We start from the raw sequence: 15225 nt of genomic DNA on the forward strand, positions 1-15225 counted from the left end.
TTGGGCTGTTTTGACAAAAGAAGTTATAATGCTCTTTCTGTGTGGAATACTGGTGAACAAAATAATGTCCTAAATGAATGTTACTGCATTTACGTATAGAGTCCAGGAATGAGTATGTTATGAGATTCAGGACATCATGCAGGTTTTGACAGGCAGAATGGGATTAGTTTCTCCTCAACAAACATTTATTAAGATATCCTGGCTCATTGCATTGCTCACAATCGTTAAATATTAGCATTTCCACTGTTACTTCTAGGGCTTGGATGGGAATGGGGTTGGCTAAATTTGGAAAAGCTGGGGCCAGGAACTCAGATCTCCTTCAAGTCCAGACAAAGGCTCAGCAGTCTAAACGTGAGAGCATGTCCAGGGTTGTTTTAAGATATTAGCACGTGGTGCTATAGTCCAGAAAAAATCCATCCTTTGTTCATATAAGCAGATAGTCACAGGAGAGGGAAATGGCCCAAGGAAGCCATTTCATCCATTTTTATTTGCTTTGTGGAATAAATACTTCACCGATTCAAAAAATATCTTACAAATACCTTCAATTTGTAAGGTATTATGAAAGGCACGGTAGAGATACAGAAAATACCCGATTCCTGAAATATTCTAAAAAAGTTGCCCTGTCATTATATGCCTATTATTATGACAATGATATGTCTGAAGCAACAGATCCTTTCTCCTTTGTTTCTAAGGAGGTAGTAGAGTACAAATGTGAGCTTTGAAGGCAAGTTGCCTGAGTTTAGATCCTTGGTTCTCCACTAATGAGAGATGGGGAATATTATTTGTGTCCTCAGCTCCCTAATCTGTGAAATTGGGTTGATTGTAATAAGATTGATATGGGGGTTAACAATACCAAAAATGCTTTCTGTAGAGTGCGGTGTCTAGGTTCTAGCCACGGCCTTTGTTCTATACAAGCAGCCTGATGAACAGTTCCCTGGAGATCACTGTTAATTTAGGAAGCTACAACATCTGTGCAATTTAAATAGGACCAGAGCCCAAGTCCAAATACACAGAACATGATTTCCTATTCAGTGTGATTGAATAGGACAACATCCATTGCTGGGCTTTGATTCATGAACTACACGGGCCTAATTGTACTGGGTCGTTACCTTTTCAGATAACACGCATGGTAGAGTCTTGGTATATTTGGACTTGCTCAGGGTTCTTATGTCCAGAAAGTCCAAATTAGATTTTTGTCATCAGCTTGTCAAGCTTGTCTTAAGCCCACTTAATGAGGTCTGCCGTGGAATGTCTTTTATGTTCTGGGGCCTTTATGTTTAGCCTCAGCTACTCTCAACTGAGGCTAAGAAGTTAATGAAGTTACTACAGTGCTCGCCTTGTCTGCTGCTTTGGAAAACATACCTCGTATGTGTTTGGGTATTTAAATTCTGTTTTCTAGCTTTTAGGGTTTATATCCTGGTGGTGCATTCAAGTGCTATGGAAATAAGACCAGATGGATGAGACAACCAGCCATTCAGGAAATTACATACACATTACATCTTAGAAAACCAGTATACATATGTCTATCTGCATGTGTTCATATGCTGACTTATTTTTGTTGCATCCAAATGGTTGGGATTTCAGTGAAACAGTTACCTAGAATGTCAGCATGAGAATTCCATTCAGGGGAAAAGCATGGCCTGTGCTGAGCCATTTTGTCATGCACGGCTGGATTTGGGGACAGAGTAAAGCTACTCTGCATTTCCCTATCTACCTTTAGTTTTCTTCAAAGTACCCATCACTATGGGGCATTATATTATACATTTGTTTATTGTCTATCATCCCCTTAGAATGTAAACTTCACAAGGACAGCAAATATTCTGTATTGGTAATACCGTAGTGCTTGGCACATAGCAAGCAGTCGATATTTGATGAATAAATGAATTAGCTACCAGTGAGATAATGAAATGGTGTTTAATTCCCCCCATGCTGAAGTCAGCATAACAAGGATACTTTCTTTTGTCTCTTAAGCAAGCAGATGATTGTCAGTATTGACAGGATGATCACAACCCCGAGGGTCAGCACTACATAAATTAGTTTACAACGTGCCAACTTCTGTTCTAAATACTTTACATGTTTTAACTCAATTCTCACATATCCCCTTTGATTTGGGGGCTATTATTATTTTTACTTTATGGATGGGGAAACTGAAGCACAGATACTATGTAGCAGAGCCAAGAAGCAAACCCACCAGCCTGCCTGTCAACATCTCATGTGTTATTAAAATGTGGCTTCTGGCATTTGAAAATAAGTTATTTCAGGAATTTATCCACTCTTTCAATTACAAGAAATCATCACATAACCATGATCTGTTAGTTCTGGCCTGTTCTTAAATATGCTATTCAGTTCAACTCAGTGGTGTAAGAAGAATTATTCCCATTTTACACTAAGAAGTAGGAATCTATAGCGGTAATCATTTTCTATTTTGTATTGCTCTCTTCATTGATTTGTCTGCCTACTTGCCCTTCTATGGAAAAGGGAAAGGGAGAGAAGGCTAGATGATAAATGCTGTAAACGAATATCCTAGGTTTCTGTGCTGGTTCAAATATTGCATTAAGAAGCCCAAATGGGAAAATTGGTATTGGGGGTTTTACCTGGGCTTTAGAAAAAGCCAAAATGACTTACTTGTGATTGTTCTTACACAAATGGTGATAGAATAATCAAATGTAGATTTGAAATTAAAACATATTATAGAACTTTTAGCAGTAAACATGCCTGCCCAATTAGGTTGACTAGGCTGATACTGTATACCTCAGCTTGTGTACCTCAGCGTGAGCCCCATATGATGGTGGAGACTTGTCCAAGATGAGTGCTGGAAGAAGGGGGGAAGCCAAAATAGAATTATAAATCCCCTACAAGTTGGGGAATATAGCTTCCAGATACACAGGGAGTCAGAAAGTAGACTGTACATAGAAGGTAATGGCTGATATGTCTTTGGAAGATTGGCACAATTCTCAGGGATACATTTGTATATTGGAGGACATGATTTTCTGTAGCCAGAGGGACCATATCTTCTACTAGAATTGGGATTATGTTTAGTATTTGTGCATTTCCCTCAAATCTTTACTATTTTCCATCCACACAACAACATTACTTTACTGTTTCACTTCCCTGCCATCTCCTCTAGTAAGTCCAAATGCCCAAATCAATCTTCTCACATCCCTTCCTCCCCTTAATTAACCCTTGAAATCCCATTCAAAAAAGAAATAGCTTTATTTTGGGTTTACATAACCCTATTTTATCCATTTATATAATATGTGTTTACATGCTGTACAACCTTGATACTACCTAATATAGTGGGATATCGACTCCTGCCCCCACTACTTCAAAAGTTTGTTATGAAATTGCTTAGCAATACTAAACATATGGTAACAAACCCCTATAAATGTCATCTATTATTAGGAATAGAATTATGGTGATCTGTAAATATCTTCACATACATTGGAGAAAGTAAAAAAGAAAAACACTAATATGTATGTTTTCTTGGCAAATGCGCTACTTACTGAGGACACATTTACGATAAGCATGGTTTTTCCTACACAGGGTCAGATAAATAAAATCATATGTTTATATTAAATTATATTCTGGGCCTTGTCATTAAAATCTCTCTAGTCTGCTTTCTCATGCCTTTCCTTTCATATAGCATGAAATCAACTAGTCTTCATCTGACAATCACCACTACCATGATAACCATATCTCCAAACAATCACTAGTATTTACTGAGTATAGTTTATAAGGCGTATTCTTGTTTGTTTGCTTCTTTCTACAACCCTCTGTGGCTGACATTGTAGATACAGAAGAAACACATCATGGAGCTAGTAAGGGGCAGATCTAAGATTCAGAGTCTGATTCTTCCATTGTACATCAAAATGACAACTGAGAAATTTGCAGAATTATTACTGCTGTAGGGAATTTTTTTTTTTAATCTGCAGGTGCATCCCACCTCCAGAGAACAAATTTTGGAAAAAGCATTAAAAAAAAATTTTTTTTTTTTTTTTTTTTTTTTACTAGTTATTGAGCCTGACCTTAAGGTATGTGAATATTCTCTCCTGTGTCTCTTCTTCTGTCGTCTTCAGTTAGTGTCTTTGGAAAGGGCTCTCAGACATTGGCTTTCGGCCTGATCCCAAGCTCTTCTAGCAGGCAAAAATGTAAGCATAGGGCTAGAAAGGAATATTTTCTTTTCAGCAGGATTGCAAAATGATGAGGTCAGAAAAGAGGCGGGTCGTGGCATTTGATGAGGACAAAATCCTAAGGATGAACAAGTTTATTCTGAGGATGAACAAGTTCTACTGAATGTTTCTAATCTTGCAGCATTACCTATGACTCCACATAAATATGTCTAAGAGTATTAGGGCTGAAGAAGAGATAGATGGGGCATGTTTTTTACAAATTACTTACATCATTGAGTGGGATGAGAAATGAGAATGTATCAGTGTCTTATTTAAACAAGAGTTCACCAAGTGACATAAACGTTCCAGATAAAAGGCAAGATTTATCTCTGGTGCAATGCTAGGTGCTTAGTCATCACAGACATGAAAGGAAGTAGGGAGTATAAGAGGATGATTTAAGTAGAACTGAAGGAGAGGTACCTCAATCATTATTGTCAACTAACCCTTGTTGTTTTTTACCATATCTCCCACATGTGGATGCCGTCTTCATGTTTGAAGGGCTTGTATCAGAGGTAGATGACATAGCTATTTTTGTTGCCTCTTAATTTCCCAAAACAAAACAAAAAACAAACCTGATGCCGTTTAGTCGATTCCAACTCATAGCAACCCTATGGGACAGAGTAGAACTGCCCCATTAGGGTTTCCAAGGATCGCCTGGTAGATTTGAACTACCAACTGTTTGGTTAGCAGCCAAACTCTTAACCACTACACCAACAGGATTTCCCTTAATTTCTTAGCCTGTAGAATATTTGAAAAATACTAATTTTTTGTTGTTGTTGATGTTGTGAAGAGGAGATTTAATATTTCACATTTATGCTTTTCATCAAGGAAATGTTGGTGTCAGAGTAAATTTTTGTCACTTTGGCTATATTTGTGGAGGTGGAAGGCAAGGTGGAAAAAAAAAAAACACACACACACACATTTCGACCACATATAAAACAAATGAAGAAAAATCTACCAACTGAATTTAAAAAACAACCAATGGAGGACCACTTCAAAAGATTTATTTTATTCCTTGCAATAGAGGCTTTGTCAAGCTCTAACAGATTATAAAGTCTGAAAGCAGATACTTTGGGAACAAGAACAACAAAGAGAAGATTTTAGAGTTTGGAGGAATACGTCTGCTCTTTCCTTACTAAGTCTAGATGGGTTTAAACTCTGGAAACGACTATAGAACAAATACGTCTGCGCATCGTTGGAATTCAAATGATGCCCTGTAAGAACTCAAAATATCCTCAAGGGAACAAATTGGTAGAGCCTTAAATCCATTATGGATTGCCGAAGAGAACAAGTTTTACCCTACCCTATTTATGACCGGCAAAGCGTTGAGAATACCTTTAGTATACATATGTATTTATTTGATTTGTGAAACGGGCCCTTTCTCTTCATAGCCTGAGGAGCCATTCACAGAAGGCATGCGACAATCAAAATATTTTCAGATCCTGGAAGACAAAGGAACGTTAGTTAGCTTTTGGTTTATTTACTGGGGTGTGTCTTTCTAAATATTTGCTTTTTTAAACTGGCCCCAAAGGACAATAAGAACCTTACCTGTGTCTCTGTTAGGCCTGACTGGTTAAGAGAAATGAGGATTAAGGGTCGTTTGCGAGGATTATCTTGCTGATGGTGTCTGTCTCGGGATGCTTGCTCAACGAGGTGTTGAAATGGTAAACAACACCAATACTCCGTTCCACGCAAGGCAGCCTTACCCTTCTCAGCAACATGCCTACCGCAAATGTGACCTAAGTAGGTAGCATATTTCAAGCATATATATGAAGCTTTTAATTATTTTTTCCACCTGTCCCAATCTCATTACTATGTGTCAGCCTTGTGCTAGGTTATCAATGAGGCAATATAAACATTCAAGTGATCAGTGGATACATTTGGATGGAAATGGAAACCATGCCTTAGAGGCAGGTGTTAGATAATAAAGGTTAGGTTCAAGTGCTGTGCTCCACAGGAAGCGAGCCAAGTGATGTAAACCAAGTTTGATTTTTAAGTCTCCATACCCAAAAAACTCAGTGCCCTCGAGTCGATTCCAGAATTCAATATTTTGTAATGAATGTTTCTCATTCTGTCTTTCAAGAGGCCAAAACACCTGTTTATTAAGTAGTTAGCATCAATCAAAAATTTGAAGTTAAAAATAAATTGAGAAAATCAAAAGGTGCTATTGGCAAAGCACCCTTTCCTAATGTTCCAAAATGATGTAGTGCCAGCTATTAAAAATAACTAAATATTAAAAGGACCAAATAATGTACACAGTGTCCAGATATGGGGACGCATGGGTTTCCTTGGGGAATTTACCTGAATTAGATAATTTAAAGTGTAGTTGACAAATTCTTAATTCCTTTGGGTCACATAACAGATCCATGGGTATGCGTTGTTATAACGCTTAAATTTAAAACTTGTTCTTGCTTTATGAAATGAAATGTTTCTGTAGGATCTTTATTGTCTTGACTTTATTATCTCCAGTGCAATTTATACTACCATCTTCCTAATCTCATGCCACCTTGGATGCAGAACAAAGGATCATATAGTGTGGCATCACCCCTCAATAGATGTTGGGGGGGTATACAGTTATCCACATACATGCACATGTGGAGGTGGGACAGTATTAGGCTTACCACATCCTAAAATTCTGGGACTATGGAGTCTTCACTAAAGCCATTGAAGAAGATGATTATTTGGTGAATAGAGCTACCTTTATTGAACAATTATTATGTTCCAGGTAGTTTACATATATAATCTCAAATTGTCACAATCACCCAGGAAAGTGGACAACATCATCACTATTTTGTAGAAGAGAAAACTGAAACTCATTGTGCTTCACTTTTCCAAGGTTACCCAGGTCAGATTTTTAAACGAGGGCTGACTCCTAAGACCACATTCTGCCTATCACACCACAATATGCCATCTTAGAGAGGCCACACTAATTTCAAATATAAAAGGAAACGAATCAAGGTGTTCATGATCCATGGTTAAAATCTCTAAGCCCTGACCCGCTTTTCAACTGAGGACTACCCTTTGGTAATTGAATTACCAAGCATAGCATTTTTTATGCCCCCAACATATTAGGGAAAAATGGAAAGGTCATAAAGGGTAAAAAGTAAGAAAAAGAGAATGTTACATCTGTTTAGTGGTAGTGGCTCTTAGAAGAAGATACCTTCTTTTTTTTTCTGCTAATATTTTTTTCTGTTTAAAAGAGAATCGGGTGGGGTGGGATGGGATGAAGGGTAAATGGAAAATATCAGTGTGGTGATAATGAGCAAAACAGAGCAAAGGAGAGTTGGCTTGGGGGTATCTGCCCATCTCCCTAGTCATTCCACCTTTAGCTGAATGAGAATATCCTGTTTGGCTTCCAGGCTGGGGTTGTCATGTGAGAAGTATACGCTAATTTCATATTTTCTCACAACTTTCTTTTGGGGATAAGCATTTTGGTTTTCTGCTGTTTATTATTTCAAAGGCATCTATATGCTAATATGTTTTATGCTATTTATTTTCATGTTTGCCCCTTAGGCTATGCTTCAGATCACCCACCAGGGAGGATCAGCTCTCATGAAAACTTTCAAATTTGATTTTGAAAAATTATTCAGAAAAATTTAAGGCATGCTATCTCCCAATGTGAGAAAAAAATACGCTCTGGAGAATCATATAATTCACACAAAATGGACTGGGATAACATTTGGGTTCTCATACTACCAAAACCCTCTTGAGAAGGATAACCAGGTACACAATGCATTTAACATTGTGACATTGAAATGCTGGAAGAATAATTAAAGTAAAAATCTAACAGCAGGCTTTTAAAAATTACAAAATTACTTTGATCCAGAGAGGAGAAAGGAAAGGCTATGTCCACTCTCCACAGTGTCCAAGGGTGTTAACTGCATCTATCACTATAAATACTGTATTTTAATTGTATGTCATCATTCCTTCATCGTATCATTTCTAGAAAATAATTCTAATGATATTAATTGCCTGAAGCTGAGTTTGTTCTCACAGAAAGGATCAAGTAAAATAGAAATTTCATATATAATAAGCTAACTTGATGTTTTCTTCCAGTGTTTATTACAGGAATTTTTTTTTAATTGTAATTTGTTTTGAGAGCAGTTGCTATTAAACAAACAAAAAAAACAAGTTAATCAATTAACCTGCTTTAAAAATATTTTTTGAGATATCTCCTTTGGAAAGTAAGCAAGGCTTAAACACTGATTCCTTGACATGATGTATTCAAACTTCGATTACTGTGGACAGTATTTTACACTTCTCTCTCGGCTGGGAATTGGACGGCTTTCATCCTTAAGCACTTCAGGAGTGCACAGAAAAGGCCCCATATCACCATCCTCTCTATTCTCTTGCCTACTCTGCGCTTAAGAAAAGCCAGGAAACAGAACCACTAGGGGATTCACGCTCAAGATTTAAGTTCATTTTGTGCGCCACCCTCCTCTTTACCTACCTCTCCCCCCTCTACCTTTCAGTAGCTGCACCTAATGTCTTTTCTATTATTTAAATGCTTTCTCCTTTACACCTCTAACAGCGACTTCATTCTGCAAGAAGTGCAGCCCAGCTGCTGGTATTTCTCCTCTTGGCTCATTTGAAGAGCTCTTGAACTCCAAGATAGCTTTATCAGTAGCAGAGTTTCCTTTCAGGGCTGGAAGGAAGGTTCTCCTTCTGAAAGGTGACCCAACAAGCAAACTGGGCTCTCTTCCAGACAGAAGATCAGAGTGAGCCTACAAAAGGCAGGTGAAGACAGCTACCTGGAGAACATGTGCTGGGACTACCAACCGGTGTTTCAACACTTGAAGTCATTCCCTCCCTATAAATGGGAACAGCCAAGGATGGGCCTCCATTTGCTAAATGTGTCAGAATAGTCATAAAGAGAATCAACAATCATACCAATGACCATCTTCATGAAGATGGCACAGCAGGCAACATTTCGCTCTGTTATATTTAAGTTTGCCATGAGCCATAGCCTACACAATGGCAACTAACAACAACAACATTAAAATAATGTATGTATTTTTCGGAAACCTGGCTCTTTTGTTTCACATCCTTTTGAAACAAAAGACCTGCAATAGTTTATGTGCTAACACTTTGCAACCCGTCGTTATTTTCTTTTTATTATACTTATTTGTCTCTGACAATAACTAAAGAGCTGCACATTTTCCCTTTTTGAAGTTGTTTGGAAAAGGATTCATTGAACTAACACATTCGAGCTCAATGCCACCTCGGCCAAGAAGAAACTTTCTCTTCTTTCCCCTCTCTGGACATAATTAAGAGATAAAGCAATTTATGTGCAGTTAGGCTCCGACATTTATTAAGTGCAGATGAACCATGCAGCCCACTTGAGGAGGCTCCTATGAATGTATTCTCTTCATGAACTAAGGTCCCTGAGGACAGGGTGGCTACTAGGGTGGCTACTGTCTGTAGACCTTCAGCAAATGTTTGGTGGGTCTGGCTCAGTTTATGCAAACAGTGAAATTTCATTTGGCGCAGCTCCAGGAATGCTGTCTGGGAAGATCAGCATTCCTGGGTCCTGTAATGCTCATAAGGCATGGTTAAAAGCAGACAACTTTGAAGTAATAGGGACAGGAATAGAACAAGCCTGAGCTTGAGTCTCAGCATCTCTGCCTACTAGCTTTCCATCCTAGACGAGTCTCTTGCCCTCCCTGAGCCTCATTCTTCTCATGGGTGATAGTGGGGAAAAAATCACATTTACTTTATTTCAGGTGGCTGTGAGGATTAAACTAGATGATGTATTTGCATGGTGCCCATACATGGTAAGAGGTGCTGTGATAGTCCAGTGGTAGAATTCTCACCTTCCATGCAGGAGACCTGGGTTCAATTCCCAGCCAATGCACCTCCTGTCCAGCTAGCTACCCCCCAACTGTCGGGGTGGATTGTGTGTTGCTATGTTGTCAAACAGTTTCAGCAGAGCTTTCAGGCTAAGATAGACTAGGAAGAAAGGCCTGGTGATATACTTTGGAAAAGAAAATTGGCCAATGAAAACCCTATGGATCACAGCAATCCAATCCTCAACTGATCATGAGGATGGCAGAGGACCAGGCAAGGTTTTGTTCTGTTATGCATTGGATTGCCATGATTTGGGAGCTGACTTGACAGCATCTAACGATGACACGCATAGTAAAAGCTCAAGTAATGGTCTCTACTTCCGTTATTATTATTTTACTAGCAAGAAGAATTTTAGGATTATCATTATTGTTATTAATGATTATTTGAATGCTTCAAAATTATTTACCTCACAGAGAACTTAACAGTGGAAATCAAAAGATGAATACATTAGATGCTTTTTCTGCTAGCAATAACCAGGGCCTGTGAGTATAAAGATGTGGAACCTTGAGTTTTAAATGTGCTTCACTAGAGTGGTAAACATCATGGCAGAGTTTTAGTAAACACTTTTTTTCTTATGATGATGCACAGAGTGAAAAACAAAAACAAACAAACAAAAAACACCAATTTTTATTCCTGGTATCCAACCAATGTTAATGTCCATGTACAGAAAAAAAAAAAATCAGTTAACAAACTAGATATTTGTACCCTTGCTCCCAAGAATCCAAATGTCTAGCAATGAACTGGATTTTTCAATTTTCTTTTTGGGTATCTGACATTAAAAAAAGCCATTTTGTGATTGGCTTCTAATGTTGCCAGCTGTGGTGGCCTTGTTGATTGCTGGGTGCAATTTGAAATGCCTGAGTCTCCTCAGGTGTGGAATTGCTCAGAACAAAGGCTTTTCACAGGGAAAGTCATCGTGCTGGTTGAAGAACCCTAGTGATCTATCAGGTCATCTTCTTAAGACCAGAGCATCATATGAAAGTATGCAGCCTGGTCTCAGAGTCATTAAAAAGTTTTAGCCTTCCTGCTAAGATGTCACTTTATGACTAAGGTACCTCTGACCTAAGCCATGGTCTTTTCCATTGCCTCATATGCATGAGGAAGTACAACAATGAAAAAAGAAGACAGAAGAAGAATTGATGCATTCAAATTGTGGTGTTGAAGAGTACTGAATATACTGTCAACTGCCAGAAAAGCAAAGAAATCAGTTTTAGAAGAACTACAACCAGAATTTCCTTAGAAGCGAGGATGATGAGATTTCAACTCACCTACTTTATACATCATCAGGAAAGATGAAATCACTAGAAAAGGACATCATGTTTGGTAAAGCATAGGATGGTGAAAATGAGGGAAACCCTCAATTAGTTGGATTGACGTAATAGCCATAATACCAACGATCATGAAGATGGCACCGGGAAACACTTCATTCTTTTATGCAAAAGGTCACCATGAGTCCTAGCTGACTCAACAACAACTAAGAACAACAACGGCCTTGCTGCTAAAAAAGAGAAGAGTAAATGGGCTTGTGCTTGCATCCAAAAACACATGGCTTCTCATGGAAAGAAAAGTCAGATATTACTTAAGCCTCTGCAAGGTTGGACAGGATAATGCCAGTCTATACTGAAAAATCAGCTTTGACTTGTAACTGGATGCCAAAAAAAATTAAGTAAAAATGGCCCACAAATGTATTTGCTAACAAGCGTTCTTATTGTATAAAAGTCACATTTAAAGTAAAAATACAAATCGTCTCTCTTTGTATCTGGAATGGCTCTAATGACAATAAACCCATTGCCGTTAAATCGATTCCGACTCATAGCGACCCTATAGGCCAGAACAGAGCGTCCTCATACGGTTTCCAAGGAGTGGCTGGTGGATTTGAACTCCCAGCCTTCTGGTTAGGAGCTGATCTCTTAACCGCTGTGCCACCAGGGCTCCCTAATGACAATAGAGCCTTCGTTAAGATAATATCTTGAAAGTATATTTATATGTTTTGCTTATTTTCCCCCATTCCTGTGGATTGCCCTCTTTCATGAAGGCATCTATCCCATAAAGGAATGGGGACAATAAATAAATGTCCGTACCCGAGTGTATTTTATAGTGTTTCATTTTAAACATTCACACTTGGATTAAAGTGCAACATCATTTATCTCTTGCAGGGCTTAGTGTGTAGTAGAGGCTAAATAAGTAACAATTAAAAGAAAATAACCTCACAAGAATTGTAGGGATACTTTCCTAGGTTTTGTTTCCATCTGTCAGTCTTCAGCAAAGTTGGTGTGATTTCTCACCAAATGGGAAAGATTTGAAATCGTTCACAGTCATAAGTAAGAGATCAAAATAAGAGAGATTTTCATTTATAAGATTGCCTTTCTCTTATCTCTTGGTCTTGCCTCCCAGACTGTCTGTCTGTCTCTAGAAAGCAAAGTCAATAAAGATGATTAGAGCTGGCATCTCACAAATGTACACCCTTAAACCATGAAGCAGTAATGCTGTGCAGGAAATATTTTTCTGACCTTTTCAAATTGCATCCAACTGTCTTGGGAATTTCTCAGTGACTAGAGGTAATAAGGTTCAATCCGTTTACTGGCTGGCTTCAAATTTAGTTCTTCCAGAGCTCTAACTTATCTATTCTTTGCATTTTGGCCCTGGCTTCCACTCAGCCTGGAAATCCATGCATCTAATCTTTTTTGCCCCTTCTCAGGTTTTGCTAAAGGATCACACTATGGAATCTACAACCATAACAACTCTCCACTTATTGCCCTCCCTTTCAATTACAAAATATTCAAACGGGAAGCTAAGTGGGTATGTTGTCTTTCGAGACGCTTTCCTTGAATCTGATTAGCTTTTAGATTTTATCTCCATCTTACTTGCCAGTTTTTACCTATGTGATTTATGCATCAGTAATCTTCATTATATAAAAGCTTTTTTCAACTTCACTATGCCAGGGGTGCTCCCTAGAATACTAAAGAGGCAAAAATATACACATTTTTTTGTGTTTTAAATTGATTTGGCTTTTTCTTCTGGATACACTCACCCAGTCAAGAAGGAAGTCGTCCAAGTGTGACGCACTCAGAGGCAGTAGGGCGGCCCCGTTCTTCACCATGTTCCCGAAGGTGAACAGAAAACAGAGTTGGGGACACATTTCTTGACCTCATGGAGGTGTTGGATGTCAGAAAGCCTTGACAAGGAGTTAAAAGCTTGTCTTACTTTTCACATTTAGTGCATCTCCATGCTTAATGTGATTCTGGGCAGATAACCAGTGTTTCCTCATTTGTAGAACACACCAAACTCAGTGGCATACTGTGCTTTGTTGTTCCATCCATGGCCTTTGTACTGCCTTCTGCAGGTGAGATTAGAACCTTGTCTGGAAGCTCTTGTGGTCAGTTGAGCTCAGAACCTCCTTCTGCCATGGAAGTCATGTTCAGAGGCAAAGAGTCATCAGGAGGAGGAAGTCTTTTGGAAGTTGCTTTTTAAGAGTTTGTATTTCAAAAAAAATTTATTTATTTTTTATTTGCCTGTACATTGATTGTCATGTTTGACCATCTTAAGATATTTGGGTTTATAAAAATGGTATCAGTTCAAGCAACCCTATTCAGAAAAGAGACTTCAGAGGAATAGACATTTTTTATTAGCAGGAGAGTATTTTTTTCTTAAAGAAACTGAGTGTACTTATGTCAATGTTCATCTTCACACTATAGCTTGATTTTCCAATTAGAAATTAGAAATATGGTTTGTGTGAAAGATAAATCAAAATATGTAAAATATGTTTAAGAATGATGAGGTTTTTTTTTTTAATTTTCTAATTTTGTTGTTTAAAATTCAATCCATCTCAATAGTAAAGTCACAGTCCTGATGTTGCCGCTTTGCAACCTGGGTATGGTTAGCTGGCATTTTGTGTAGTAGAAAGGAGGTATTTTGACAATTTTGTAAAATCAGATTTACCCGATATTCTTAAATGTAGCTTAGTGTTTTCATCACCAGGTGTGGAAGTGTGAAGGTTTTCAGGTGAGATAATTAAAGCATGTCTGCTTCTTAAATCGAGCTATTTTATTCCTGATAGGATGTTAATGTCAGGTGTGCGTATGTCTGCATGGGTGTATGCAGCCACGTGTGAGGGTGCACACAAACTTGAATTTGGGAAAGTAACAACTAAAGCCGAATGGATTTCAATTTATCCCTGAGGCTGTCACTCCTTAGTAAATTGGAAGTTTGTTTAAGCTCATGAACCCTTTCAGACAAGAGAATGGGTTAGCCAACTGGCTCTAATCATTACACTTTAAGTGCCTCCTCTTTCTTCTAAGAAAAATCATCGTCCTACCCTTCAGGACCCGGAGATACAACAAAATCAATGTTCAACCCTTCTTTTGCAAGTGTAAAGAGATTTGACTGGTGGAAGGAAGGAAGGAGCAGTGGCAGGATCCATTTGTGCTTGGGTTACTTTGCTTTGCTGGGTGATCTTTGAATTTCAGGGATGGTTGGGGAATTAATCAAGAGCTTTCAGACAGAGAGGCACAAAGGGAATGAGAAGCCTAATTAGCAGTGCTGTGAATGATAATAGCTGCTCCTTATTGAATAACTACTGTTTACCTGGGGTATCATAGATAATTCAAGTAGCCTCAGTTAATCTTCACAGGACCCCAGTGAGGGAGGTGCACCTATCCTTGATTTACAGGGGAAAAAAGTGAAGTTTTAGAGAAGTTATAAACTGAATTTGCTAGTAAGTGGCAAGGGCATGGTGTGAAATATTTTTACTTGGGAGGAAATAACTAATTTATTAGTTATACTCAATGAATTTTTTACTTTCCCCTTTCTCCTCTTCCTCCTCCTAACTTCATTTCTCCTTCTGTTTTTCTTCTCAAAGAGAAAGGAATGAGGCCAGGTTGTTCAGCCACTGTTCCACTGGATCTTCTTCCACAACGTATCTATTCTTCCCTCCATCAGTAGAGTTGCTTTCAGTAGAACTACTTATTTAATTATTGTGAATGTGTAATAAGAGCCAAGAGTTCTGGCTGTTGGCTTACCAGTATATTATTATCTCATTATTTTTTATTACCTTAAAATAATAACACAGGTGGTAGAAGATGGTGATAATATGTTATCATACAAGCACACAATCAACCCTGCCTAATCAATCTTTTGCCTGTGTCAATAATTTTCCAGGATTAAAGGGAGGGAAAGAATAGATTCACAAAAGCAGATATTCAAAGGTATG

At 38.2% G+C, this 15225-nt stretch overlaps 1 long non-coding RNA gene across 22 annotated transcripts in view; it reads left to right on the plus strand.

Annotated features, from left to right (window-relative positions):
* The window catches only part of LOC126075907 (uncharacterized), a 319320-nt gene that overhangs the window by 162267 nt on the left and 141828 nt on the right, over positions 1-15225 (plus strand). The window contains exon 12 of one of the 22 annotated variants that reach the window (XR_007517334.1): positions 7683-7892. The exons of the other annotated variants lie outside the window; for them this stretch is intronic. This is a non-coding gene — a long non-coding RNA (uncharacterized LOC126075907). The remainder of the gene's footprint in view (positions 1-7682; positions 7893-15225) is intronic. 22 annotated transcript variants of the gene reach the window in all.

Source organism: Elephas maximus, chromosome 4 (genome assembly GCF_024166365.1).
Source record: "Elephas maximus indicus isolate mEleMax1 chromosome 4, mEleMax1 primary haplotype, whole genome shotgun sequence".
Classification (NCBI taxonomy): Eukaryota; Metazoa; Chordata; class Mammalia; order Proboscidea; family Elephantidae; genus Elephas; species Elephas maximus.